This window comes from Phyllobates terribilis, unplaced genomic scaffold, assembly GCF_046119375.1.
Source record: "Phyllobates terribilis strain yellow unplaced genomic scaffold, ASM4611937v1 Scaffold_7__3_contigs__length_470593459, whole genome shotgun sequence".
NCBI classification, from domain to species: domain Eukaryota; kingdom Metazoa; phylum Chordata; class Amphibia; order Anura; family Dendrobatidae; genus Phyllobates; species Phyllobates terribilis.
In genome coordinates, this window is record NW_027362767.1 from 401,772,899 (window position 1) to 401,785,299 (window position 12,401).

At 54.8% G+C, this 12,401-nt stretch overlaps 1 protein-coding gene across 1 annotated transcript in view; it reads left to right on the top strand.

Annotated features, from left to right (window-relative positions):
• The window catches only part of SLC8A2 (solute carrier family 8 member A2), a 164,349-nt gene that overhangs the window by 78,026 nt on the left and 73,922 nt on the right, over positions 1 to 12,401 (top strand). The window lies entirely within an intron of this gene.

Sequence of the window (12,401 nt, forward strand, 5' to 3'; positions counted from 1 at the left end):
CCCGGGACCCAAACACCTGCATCCAACACTACACTACTCCAGACCAGCAGGAGGGGCAAGATGCACTGCTGCGCTGCTGAGCCCTGACCCTGGCTGGAGTGGGGGGAACCATGTAGTGGGTGTGGGTGGAGGAAGCAGACCAGGGGAGCACTTGAGAAGGAGGATATAAAAAGGGGAAGCCATCTTAGGAGTTCCAGTCAGATTCAGTTCAGTCAGAGGAGAGAGTGTGTGGAGCAGGAGCTCTGGAGGAGCTCTGCTTGTTGAGGGAGGGCAGCAATGACCCTTCACGGTTGACCAACTGAGTGTCAAATTATGTTACAAGGTTGATTGTGCAATCCAACAGAAAACCAGACGGAGGCAAAGCTCTGTATGGGAGGATTCAGAGAATCTCTAACCCCGTTTATTTATACTTAGCATTTTATATTGTTTTGAGTATATCAATAGCCAATCACCTCTACCGCCATACTACAAGTTTGAACCAATACACAGAAATACACATATGGTCATATTATCGTTAGTTCGGTGTACAATGGAGAGTTATAAGGTTATGCATCCCGGCTCAGACTAGCTAGATAACAGGAGCAAGGTGTCTCATAGAATGTTCTTGAGAGAAAAGGTTAGTGTGGGAAAGTTGCATGTGAATCAAGAGGAAAGAAGGAAGGAATGTATGTTATGCAAAGAGTATAATAACATGATTTTGAAGCAAGCAGACAAAATGAAGTTGCCATAGCATGAATATCAATATGTCCTTTACATGCTCAGGAGGAGGGCCTAGTGAGAGAGGCCCAGGACAGACTGAAGAGAGGAGAGGAGCAGGAAGCAAGGCTCCAGAACAGAAAGGATCCCAGGGGCACAGGCAGTGCGGATGCCACCCATGCACCCGAACCCACCAGGAGTGGAAGGATCAGGCCGCAGAGAGGGGACCGGTGTTATGATCTGCTACAGAGACTAAGGAAAGACAGGAGATCTGTCCCTACAATAGAACTAAACTAGATCCCTACGATGTAACGGGGAACCTGATCCTGCGATCAGACCCGCTAAAGTCCTCGGCTAGTCTGTACGAAGACCTATAGATGTGAGGGAGGAATCCCTACAAGAACTAGGGACTGGGAAAAGTTGGACACCTCCTAGCAGAAATCGTAGCAGACAAAGACAAACACACAACAAAAAGTAAAGAGGTCAGAAGACCTAGCAAAACTAACAGAGAACGGCAACAGAGCACCAAGCTAGCTCAACAGTAGTAAATACAAATGAAGTCCAGCAATGCCAGGAGGGCGGAGCCGGATTAAATAGGCAAAACTGGTCATGTGACCAGCAAGCTAAAAAAAAACTAACAGGAGAGTTGTAACAACCGGCCCCTAAACTAGCAGAGTTCTTCAAGTCTCAACTAGATAACCGGAGGGTGCAGCATTTCAGGTGCTGCAGCCAACAGCCACATCTAATTCACCAAAAAGGTGGCCATAGAGGACCCAGGGGACAGAGAAGACGTCGCCCGACAAGGTCCGCGGTCACTGGCTTGGGACACTGGGTGTGAGGCGCAGGGCAGGAGGGTGAGAGCCAGCGCGGGAAGTCGACCCGAAAAGGCACACAGAACGGGGTCCCGCCAGGTGCTCTGGAATTACCTGAGGGTTTGCTGAACCCCTCCCTGAGTAGACACAGGACGACGTGGAAGGTTATACACCGGTAACTGTAACCTGGAGTCTTGGCAAACTGTGAGTAAAACCCTGAAGACTGCACCCCACTGTCTATGTGAATGATTACTGCTCCATCACCTGCCTGCATCACACTCCAACAACGACATCTATTACATCCCCACTACATGCCCTGGAGCTAAGCTCTACCTGTGGAGAGCTGAACCATCTCTGCTGCAGTAACAACTGCTCCAGAGGACCTGCTCCACAGCGGCGGCCCCCTTTAGCCGCATACCACAGGTGGCGTCACGAACATTTCATTAAATACAAAAACTATAAAATTCCCCTTTTATTGACCGCCCTGGGTCACGGACCAGGTCACCGCCACTGTGACATCTCCCCTAGCAACGACCGGCCCGGCTACCGAGTACCCCACGGCCCAGGGGGTGCGTCAGACACACTTGTCCATGGATTTTATTACTGACCTACTGGTTTCTGCAGGAAAAACGGTGGCTTTAGTGGTTGAACATAGGTTCAAAATGGTTCATTTCGTTGCATTGCCTGCACTTCCAAATGCCAAAACACTTGCTCATGTGTTCATGAGATCATGAATTTTCACGGGGTTCCTTCCGATGTGGTGTCAGATTGGGGGACCCAGTTTGTTTCCAAGTTTTGGAAGGCAATCTGTTCTCGACAGGTGGTGCAGCTGTCTTTTTCCTCTGCCTTCAACCCTCAGTCGAATGGACTGACCCAGCGCATCAATCAGAACTTGGAGACCTACCTCAGGTGTTTCGTCTCCGAAAATCAGGAGAATTGGGCATCCTACTTACCGCTGGCAGAATTTTCCATTAATAATCATCGTCAAGAATCCACTGGCAGGTCACCGTTTTTTGGTGCATACGGTTACCATCCACAGTTTGGTGCCTTTAGTGGGGGAGGAGCTTTGGGAGTTCCTGAGGAGGAACATTTTGCTTTGTCACTCTCCTCGGTGTGGCAGGGGGTTCTGAGTAATTTAAAGATCATGGAAGACAGGTATAAATGTATGGCTGACAGAAAATGCTTGCCAGGTCCAGACCTGAATGTGAATGACTTTGTGTGGTTGTCGACCAGGAATATAAGATTGAAAGTTCCTTCTTGGAAGTTGGGACCTAGGTTTATTGGTCCCTATAAAATAACTGCCGTCATTAACCCAGCAGCGTTTTGTCTTGAGCTTCCTCAGGCCCTTAAGGTCCACAATGTTTTCCACAGGTCATTACTCAAGAAGTATGTGGAACCTCTTGAGTCCTCACCTCTACCGCCACCCCCAGTAATAGTTCATGGTAATCTGGAGTTTCAGATTTCGAGGATTGTAGATTCTCATCTCCAACGTCGTTCTCTACAATACTTGGTGCGCTGGAAGGGTTATGGTCCAGAGGAGAGGATGTGGGTTTCAGCATCAGAGGTGAACGCGCTCAGGTTGGTTCGTTCATTTCACACCTCTTATCCTGAGAAACCTGGTCCTGAGTGGCCGGATGCCACTCCTAGAGAGGGGGTACTGTCATGGGTGTGTCAGATGTGACAGACAGTCGCCCTTTAGTTGGTTGTAGAAGATCTCTTCGTTTGGCATTATAGACACCTTTTTAGCTGTTTCACTCTAGGACCCAGCTGCTACCTCCTTCCTTCTAATTGACACCCTGGTCAGGGTGTTTAAATAATTTCACTTTGCAGCAGGAAGTTGCTGGTGATACTCACATGTTTTCTTGTGAATGCTTGGAGCTCTCAGACTGCTATTTTCCTCTGTGGTGCTAGGAGGATGCTTGGAGTTATCTCTCTGAAGTCGACTAAAGCTAAGCTATTTTCCCCAGTGTCTGTCTCCCTTATTGTCTTTAGTCATTAGTGGGGATTGACTAGTGTTCATCCCCCCTTCCCTATCCAGGGCCAAGTGCTAGGGGAATACAGGGTTTAGGTTCGCGTGCGGCGATTGGTGAGGAACCAATATAGGGACGATAGGGGAGACAGGGTGATATCAGATCAGCCTAGGAGGTCTCCACTCCCCCTTTACCTAGAGTCTGGGCTCCCTTTCCCCCTTCCCTTTGTGTTGTGTGACGCTCGCAGCCCTGCCCTGGGAAGATGGTGGGGATACTCGGAGCCGGGTCAGATGTTGAGGGGATGCAGTCGTGGACCGGACCCGTCCCGTGCCCAGGGCCGTCACATTAAAAATGATGTTAGGGCTTTCAGGCTTGAGTGGTATTAACGACTACGCCACCTGTGGGGTCTGGTGATGCGCCACCAGCGCTGCTAGCAGTCCTCTGAGGCTGGGTGTTGTGGCAGCTTGCGATGGTATAACTCCCCACAGGCGGAGCTGGGCCTCAGGGCAGATGGGACAGGAGGTTGGGGAGAGTAGTCCCGGTCACCTAGGCGCAGTGTGGTACAGTGTGTAATAAAGAGTCCGGAGGCCACAGGGATAGTCTTCCAGGGTTTGTACTCACAGTTCTTTTAGCTCAGACACAAGACTTCTCCCTGCTCCTCACGGATCACTGCGGCCACCAGGGTTGAGGGCTCAGCGCACCCAGGTACTTCAGGTGCCTAGATCAGAACCCTCAGAGTGTTCCTAACTCTCCCCTTTCTGGACCTCTCCTGTCCGTGTGTAGAGTAAGGCTGGGTATCCCTCTGGACTTTCCACAGATTTGGGGCACGGCGGCAATTGCTGCTGCGTCCATCCCGCGACGGGATCCACTGTAGCCCACCGGGCTTCTCTGACAGAGACTTATAGTGGCAAAGTCAGATATCAGGGGCCGGCACCCCTCTCGCAGCAGGAGTCCCTCTGACTGGGCCAGCATAGCGAGGACAGGTGGCGTATACTGCTCCGTCTGCATCCTCCTGGGATCCTTTTGCTATGGAGCTACACTATAGCTCCCGACCTTCTTAAGCAAGGGAACTTGACCGGGGTAGAGACTCTGTTAACTCGTCCCCGCTCCTCGTGTCGAGGTCAGAGCACGAGGACCGTGCATCTTCAGCACCCTGCAGGCTCCTACACAAGGCCACTGTCAGCTGTGAAGACCACAATCAAAGAACATTGTTCTAAGATGGCTGGCCATTAAATATAAAACTATGTGTGCAAACTAAAAGTGTGTTCTACTACCTCCACCCACTACATGGTTCCCCTAACTTTTGGTTCCCCCCACTCGAGATCCTGCTGAGGCAGCACTATGGTGCATACTTGCCCCCATAGGTCAGGAGTGTGTAGTGTTGGAAGCAAGACAGGGTCCTGATTAGTACACCTTCCTTACCTGGGTGAGGAGACACTACACCTGCTGACAGGCTGCAGTATCCCCCCTTGTGGCGACCGAACCCTCAGGGGCGCCACATTCCCCCCTGGTAAAACACAGCACGTCCGCGGGCTGCAAAGAGAGTAAAGCCTGGTAAAGACATTTTTATAACAATATAACAATCTTCCCTTTATGGGAGGCAAGGACACTTGAACGTTACAAACAGTAAATATATAAAGTGCAAAAGTACAAAATATAAAGGTATAAAATCATAAATTAAGAATAGAGACACTTGGCAGTGGCAGCAGACTGTTTAAAATGAGGTAGAAGAGGCAGTTCAGTAGCAAGAGGAACCTGTCCTAAACCCTCAACGTAGGCCCTGGGGTGGCTGCAGGGCATGAAGATCTGGTGATGAACCTCCAAACATGCCACTCCAGACAGGTTTTGCTTCTGAGGTCTGAGGTAGAAGATAAGGCACGGTTTTGCATAAAACCAATAGGAAGCACCTAAATAGATGCATAACTTTTTACAAAGAAAGTCTGCCGCCTGCCATAGTCCACAGGGACCAAAGTCTCTAGAAAGGGGGGGGGGAACAATATAAACAAAACAATCAAACTTTAAACTTTTAAACTGCAACAGCAGCCGGGGGCTGCTCAGTCCATGGGTTCCCGCCGGGGAAAGGGCTCATTCCTCCCGACGGAGGCTAGCCGGCCCTCCACAGGTGAGTGCGCGGGGGCATCGCTCCTGGACACTTTATGGATATCCAGGGCGTACCAGCCTCGCACTCCATTGTGGCGGGTGAAAGTTACTATGTCACCCGGGGTAAGGTTCCGACCAGGGTGTCCCTTCTTTAGCTGGGGCTCGACGTCTCGCCGGTTAAAGAAGACGTCCTGCCCGGGGCTGGGACTCCGGATGAAGCCCCATCCCGCCTCCCGGTGGAAGCGGACCACTTGCCCTTCTTCACGAGGGTTTGGATGGGACGCCTCCCTCTGGCGGGCCCTCGACTTCGCAGCCTTGGCCTGATCTTGGAGCTGCTCGCAGCGGGCCTCCCTTTCTCGCTGCTCCCGGTCCAGCTGCTGAATTAGTTGGAGGCACTGCTCCCTCCTTTGGGCTTCCGCTAGGATCTCCTGGGGAAGGCCCATCAAGTTGCCCCCCTGGTTAACCCTAGGCCCCCTTTCTGCCTCCGGGCAGGAAAAGGTGGGAGCCGGGGGCGGCGTTAGGGGGCGCTGCAGCAGGCCCGAGTCTGCGGGGCCTTCCGGGTTGGGGCTCATGGGTGCCCATGCAGGTCCGGGTTCCTCTGGAACGGAAGGTGAGAGACCACGGAGGTCTCCAGTCATGGCGGAGGGTTGGAGCTCCGCGGTGAAGGCTTCCTCCTGGGATACCGCGCCTGGGAGCTGGCACTCGGACCACAGGTCCAGGAGGGGCTCAGCTTGCCCCGCGACTGGGGTAGGGGCGTTGGACTCACCCGGTCCTAAGCCGCAGGCGTCCTCCAGGGATTCTTCTTCCTGGGCCGCCGCTCCTTGGATAAGAGCCTCACTCCTCCACCGCTGCTCCTCCTGATGCCGCGCAGCCGCCTCCATAAACCTCCTGGCCAGGTTGCCAGGTCCATAGCTGGGGACCGCAGGGGCTCCCGGGTGTGGATGGCTCCTGGCTCCACCAGCATCCATCGTTGCTGCTGGTGGTGACGATGCTGGAACTCTAATGGCTGCACCTTGCCGCTCCATTCGTCTCCTCCTCTTTTTGGGGCGGCTCCTGGGCTGAAGGCCGACAGGCACTCCCTCGGACGTCCCCTCCGGGGTGATGGACACTACCCCGCGGACAGTCTCTAATGGAGGGGGCGGTCTGCTCCTTTGGCGCCATTGGGGAGCCAGGCCCACGATGGGAGGTGCTGAAGCACTGTCCTTTCTGCACATTATGGCGTCCGCTCTTCTTAGGCGGGCGCCATTTTAAGTGAAAACGACAGTCTGTGGAAAAAGGCGCGCAGTACCCGGTAGCAATGGGCAATCTTCTCCGTTGCTGCGGGCACGAGATCCTGCCGACTACTCCAGTGATGTGACGCTCGCAGCCCTGCCCTGGGAAGATGGTGGGGATACTCGGAGCCGGGTCAGATGTTGAGGGGATGCAGTCGTGGACCGGACCCGTCCCGTTCCCAGGGCCGTCACATTAAAAATGATGTTAGGGCTTTCAGGCTTGAGTGGTATTTACGACTACGCCACCTGTGGGGTCTGGTGATGCGCCACCAGCGCTGCTAGCAGTCCTCTGAGGCTGGGTGTTGTGGCAGCTTGCGATGGTATAACTCCCCACAGGCGGAGCTGGGCCTCAGTGCAGATGGGACAGGAGGATGGGGAGAGTAGTCCCGGTCACCTAGGCGCAGTGTGGTACAGTGTGTAATAAAGAGTCCGGAGGCCACAGGGATAGTCTTCCAGGGTTTTTACTCACAGTTCTTTTAGCTCAGCCGCAAGACTTCTCCCTGCTCCTCACGGATTACTGCGGCCACCAGGGATGAGGGCTCAGCGCACACAGGTACTTCAGGTGCCTAGATCAGAACCCTCAGAGTGTTCCTAACTCTCCCCTTTCTGGACCTCTCCTGTCCGTGAGTAAGGCTGGGTATCCCTCTGGACTCTCCACAGATTTGGGGCACGGCGGCAATTGCTGCTGCGTCCGTCCCACGACGGGATCCACTGTAGCCCACCGGGCTTCGCTGACAGAGACTTATAGTGGCAAAGTCAGATATCGGGGGCCGACCCCTCTCGCAGCAGGAGTCCCTCTGGCTGGGCCAGCATTGCGGGGACCGGTGGCGTATACTGCTCCGTCTGCATCCTCCTGGTATCCTTTTGCTATGGAGCTACACTATAGCTCCCGACCTTCTTAAGCAAGGGAACTTGACCGGGGTAGAGACTCTGTTAACTCGTCCCCGCTCCTCGTGTCGAGGTCAGAGCACGAGGACCGTGCATCTTCAGCACACTGCAGGCTCCTACACAAGGCCACTGTCAGCTGTGAAGACCACAATCAAAGAGCATTGTTCTAAGATGGCAGACTAATATATATGAAACTATGTGTGCAAACTAAAAGTGTGTTCTACTACCTCCACCCACTACATGGTTACCCTAACTTTTGGTTCCCCCCACTCGAGATCCTGCTGAGGCAGCACTATGGTGCATACTTGCCTCCCATAGGTCAGGAGTGTGTAGTGTTGAATGTAGATTCAGGGTCCTGATTAGTGCACCTTCCTTACCTGGGTGAGGAGACACTACACCTGCTGACAGGCTGCAGTATCACCCCTTGTGGCGACCGAACCCTCAGGGGCGCCACAGTTGCACTTAGTCTTTCACACACCTTGCGTGACAGCGCAACACACTTACTCCCGCACTAGTAAGTCATGGAGCTCAGGGAGGAGGTAAGGGACCATATTCTCTATTGGAAACGCCTCTAGGGGGAGATACCTTTATAAGACAGCAACAATACTTGTTAAAAAAACGCTCTTTGTGCCTCAATATCAAATTAGAGGGATGCTGATGACGCGCCCCCTGGGCCATATTCTTTAGGGGGAATATCCGGAGCCGGATCAGATGGGAGTTGTAGTCTTCCGAGTGGCTGTGACCCGGTCCGTGCCCAGGGTGTCAAACTGAGTTGTATGTGGCAGTCCTACAGATGTTACTAAGTTCTTAATGTCGACTACGCCACCCGTTGTGTTGCGGTCACTGTGGCCGCCGCTGCAGCAGGGTCCACTGAGGCTGGTGGTGTAGGTGCAGCTTTGGTGATATAACCCCCAACGGGTGGGGTATAGCCTCAGGGGGATCAGGTGCAGAGGATGGGAGTTGTGGTGATGCAGTGTAGACGGCAATCAGAGACAGAGTCGGGTTATGCAGTTTAGGATGTTTACTCACTGCTGATGTTCCGGTCACTCCAGCTTCGAGTGACCTCCCGAGCCGTGCTGCGTCCACCAGGTTCTGGATCCAGCCAACTCCCAAATAAGTCCGGAGCGTGACCCTGAGCTCTCCTTCTGTCCTTTCTCTGGCCGTCCCCACTATTGATCCACCCAGGTCCAGCTCCCTCGGGCCTTCTGTTGGGAGACCCTTGGCCTTGGGCTCCCTGACCCTCCTCGTGGTATGCCTTCGTGGTGGATGTGGTGGGTGACCGTGGCAAACGCTGCCCACGGTCTCCGGTCTCTGGCTGGGGAGTGTTTTTTGCCCCCACCAGCTTGGGTTCCGGTACCCGGTGCCGACTCTTCACCCGGGGATTTAAGTTGGGTTCTTGGAGTCCTTTTCTCCTGTTTCCCCCTCTGGGTCTCTCTTTCTTCTCCTCTCTCACTCTGGGTCTCTCTCTCTCTCTTCTGCTCGCTGACTTTCTCTCTGCAACTGACCCTGTTCTTAGTTGGTGCCCACCTTATATACACCCTCTATGTGTGAGCTCAGGTGACCAGCACCCAATGAGCTCCTATCTTTACCCAGGCTGCTCCCCCTATCTGCCCCTACACTACTTGGGATGTACCACCCCCCTCCCACTCCAGCCAGGAACAGACTCGGTCGTACCTGCACATTTCTAAGTGGGAGTACCGTCGGTCTGCTCCTCGGAAATGGGATGTGTGTAGTGCATGCAGCCTACCGAGCTCAGTTTCACACTCCTTCCTTACCCGGGAGTGGAATATCACACCTCTGGGTTGAGGTGCAATACCCCTGTAGCAGCCGAATCCTCAGGGTGCTACATTCCCCCCTGGTAAATCACAGCACGTCCTCGGGCTGTAAGACATAAACAACACCACAAACATACATTTTTTTTTTTTTTTTTTTTCATAAACATATAAAACATATAAAACATCATATAAATTAGCAGCATTAAACATTCTCGTCGTCTCTTGTTCCTCCTTCGGTCACTGGGCAACTGTTGACCGGGCAAAGTGCGACAGTCTTTCTAGAAAAATGGTTTTCCTATAAAACCGGTAGGGGGCGCTTTAGGACGCGCAACTATATACAGGGATATGGCCGCTCTCAGTCCTCAGCCTGTGGGATTAAGGGTAAACGGGTAAACAGTTCACTCAGCTGGTCCCAACGGGGACTATATTAGCAATAACAGTTTCTTTATACCCCGATCGGGTAACTATTTACAGCACCTACTCCGCTGTACTCAACAACGTCTTCCTCCTGCTCCTTCTTTGGGGATCTCAGCTTCAGACCCGTCCGGATCCTCTTGCTCTTCCTCCTCACATCGCAGCTCCTCCTCTGTCAGGCGATGCACATGGAGGGCGTAAGGTCCTTTGGCACACTTGTGCCGGGTAAAGGTGACCTCGTCCCCGATATAAAGGTCACGACCTCTGTGCCCCTCCGGCAGATGGGACTCCACATCTCTGCGCGTGACAAAGACGTCGCCGGGGGTGTTGTGGTCTCTGATGAAGCCCCACCCATGCTGCATATTGAACTTAATTACAGTCCCGGTGGTGCGGGGACTGTGCGCTGCACGGGGGTCCCTCCTGGTTCGGCTCTTCTGCTCGGCGCTCCTTATTTGGGCCTGTTGTTCCCGGACCCGCCTCTCTCTCCGCTCCCTCGCAAACTCCTCGAGCTGCTGTCGGCAGCACTCAGCACGCTCCGCTGCAGCTGCCCTGGTTTCCTGAGTGAACCCCATTAGGTCTTCCCCGGTGGGGTCCCACTCAAATTGGGTCTCTTCAAGCGGGGGCGAGATCCTTATCACGGGCTTCGGAGCCGGAATCAGGGGTGCACACATGGCCCCAACTCTTCTCTGGTGCTCCAGTTCATAATATCTCTGGGGCCAGATGAAAGGCTGCCCGTCCGGCCACGTGTGCTGGGCAAACAAGTCCTCTCCCAGACGCGGCACCCTTGGTTTTACGGGTGCGGGCGCGGTGGTGGTGGCGCCCGGGTTGCCCAGGCCTTGCGGCCAGGCCTGGGGCACCTGGAAGGTGAAGGGCACCGTTAGGACGGCGGCGCCCTGGGCTACCTGGCCTTGCGGCCAGGCCGGAGGCTCCGCGGAGGTAGGGGGCGCTGTTGGTGATGCGACGCCCGGGAATTCTAGGCCCTGCGACCAGGCTGGTGTTACTTCCTGTTTTGCCACGCTCGGGGTCGGTGCGCATGGCGTCACAGGGGTCGCGGCGGCGGCTTCCGGTTGGGGCCTAGTCTGCGTCGGTGACATGGCGTTTTCGGGCACAGCAGGGGGACTTTCGGGCTCTGCGACGGGGAGCTGGGGCAGGTACGCGGTTTCCCGGTTTGGGGTATAGACGTCCCCTTTACCTGCCTCCATGCGTTCGGCTCCCTTCTCGGCGCCGTCTCCGGCCTTGGGTCCTCCCGCGCCATCCTCAGAGGCGGTCTGTCTCCTCATCTTGGCTGGCGTGCTCCGGGTCTTGGTTTGCTGGGCCATCTCTCGGCTCCACTCCGCCAATGTCTCTCGCTGTACCCGGGCCATCCTCCGTGCGAGGCCCTCCAGGGCAGTCTGTGCACACTCCCGGTCTCGGGGGAGCTGTGCAAGGACCTCCACTAGGCCTAGTGGGGTCGTGGTTTCCAGCAGGCTCCTGACCAACGGGTCGGTGCTGCTCTGCTCTTCTTCCAGCAGGCTCCTGGCCAGCGGGCCGGTGCTGCTCTGCTCTCTCGCCATCTCCGGGTGAGCTTCTCTGCTACTCTTCTCCAGGCTTCCTGCCTCCGGGTGCGCTCGCTCCAGACTGCTCCAGGCGGCACCCATCTTCGTTCTTTTCTTTCGTCTCCTCCCACTTCGAGGGCGGTCCCGGGGCCACTGGGTGACTGTCAGCTCCAGGGGCGGTTCTTTCACGCTGACAGACACCTCTAGCATCACAGTCTCTGTTGGTGGGGGCGGTTTCCACTTTTGGCGCCATTTTCGGTCCTGGCCCACGATGGGAGGTGGCCTCTCGCCACCCTCTGGCACGCCCATAATGGCGTCCGCTCTTCCAAGGCGGGAAACCTTTGGAAATGGCGGGAACCGCTTCCCAGTGGCGGGAAACTCTGCAGATGGCGGGAAAACGCGGTTAATGGCAGACAACCGGCTGGAATCGACTGGTGATGGGGTCCGATGGCGGGGACCCTCCGGAACCGGCAGGAGACTTCTTTTTGAGGTAAACTTGCACTTTTCTTCAGGCACGCAGTACCCGGTTGTTGCGGGCACGTAATCCTGCCGACTACGCCAAAGTTGACGCGCCCCCTGGGCCATATTCTTTAGGGGGAATATCCGGAGCCGGATCAGATGGGAGTTGTAGTCTTCCGAGTGGCTGTGACCCGGTCCGTGCCCAGGGTGTCAAACTGAGTTGTATGTGGCAGTCCTACAGATGTTACTAAGTTCTTAATGTCGACTACGCCACCCGTTGTGTTGCGGTCACTGTGGCCGCCGCTGCAGCAGGGTCCACTGAGGCTGGTGGTGTAGGTGCAGCTTTGGTGATATAACCCCCAACGGGTGGGGTATAGCCTCAGGGGGATCAGGTGCAGAGGATGGGAGTTGTGGTGATGCAGTGTAGACGGCAATCAGAGACAGAGTCGGGTTATGCAGTTTAGGATGTTTACTCACTGCT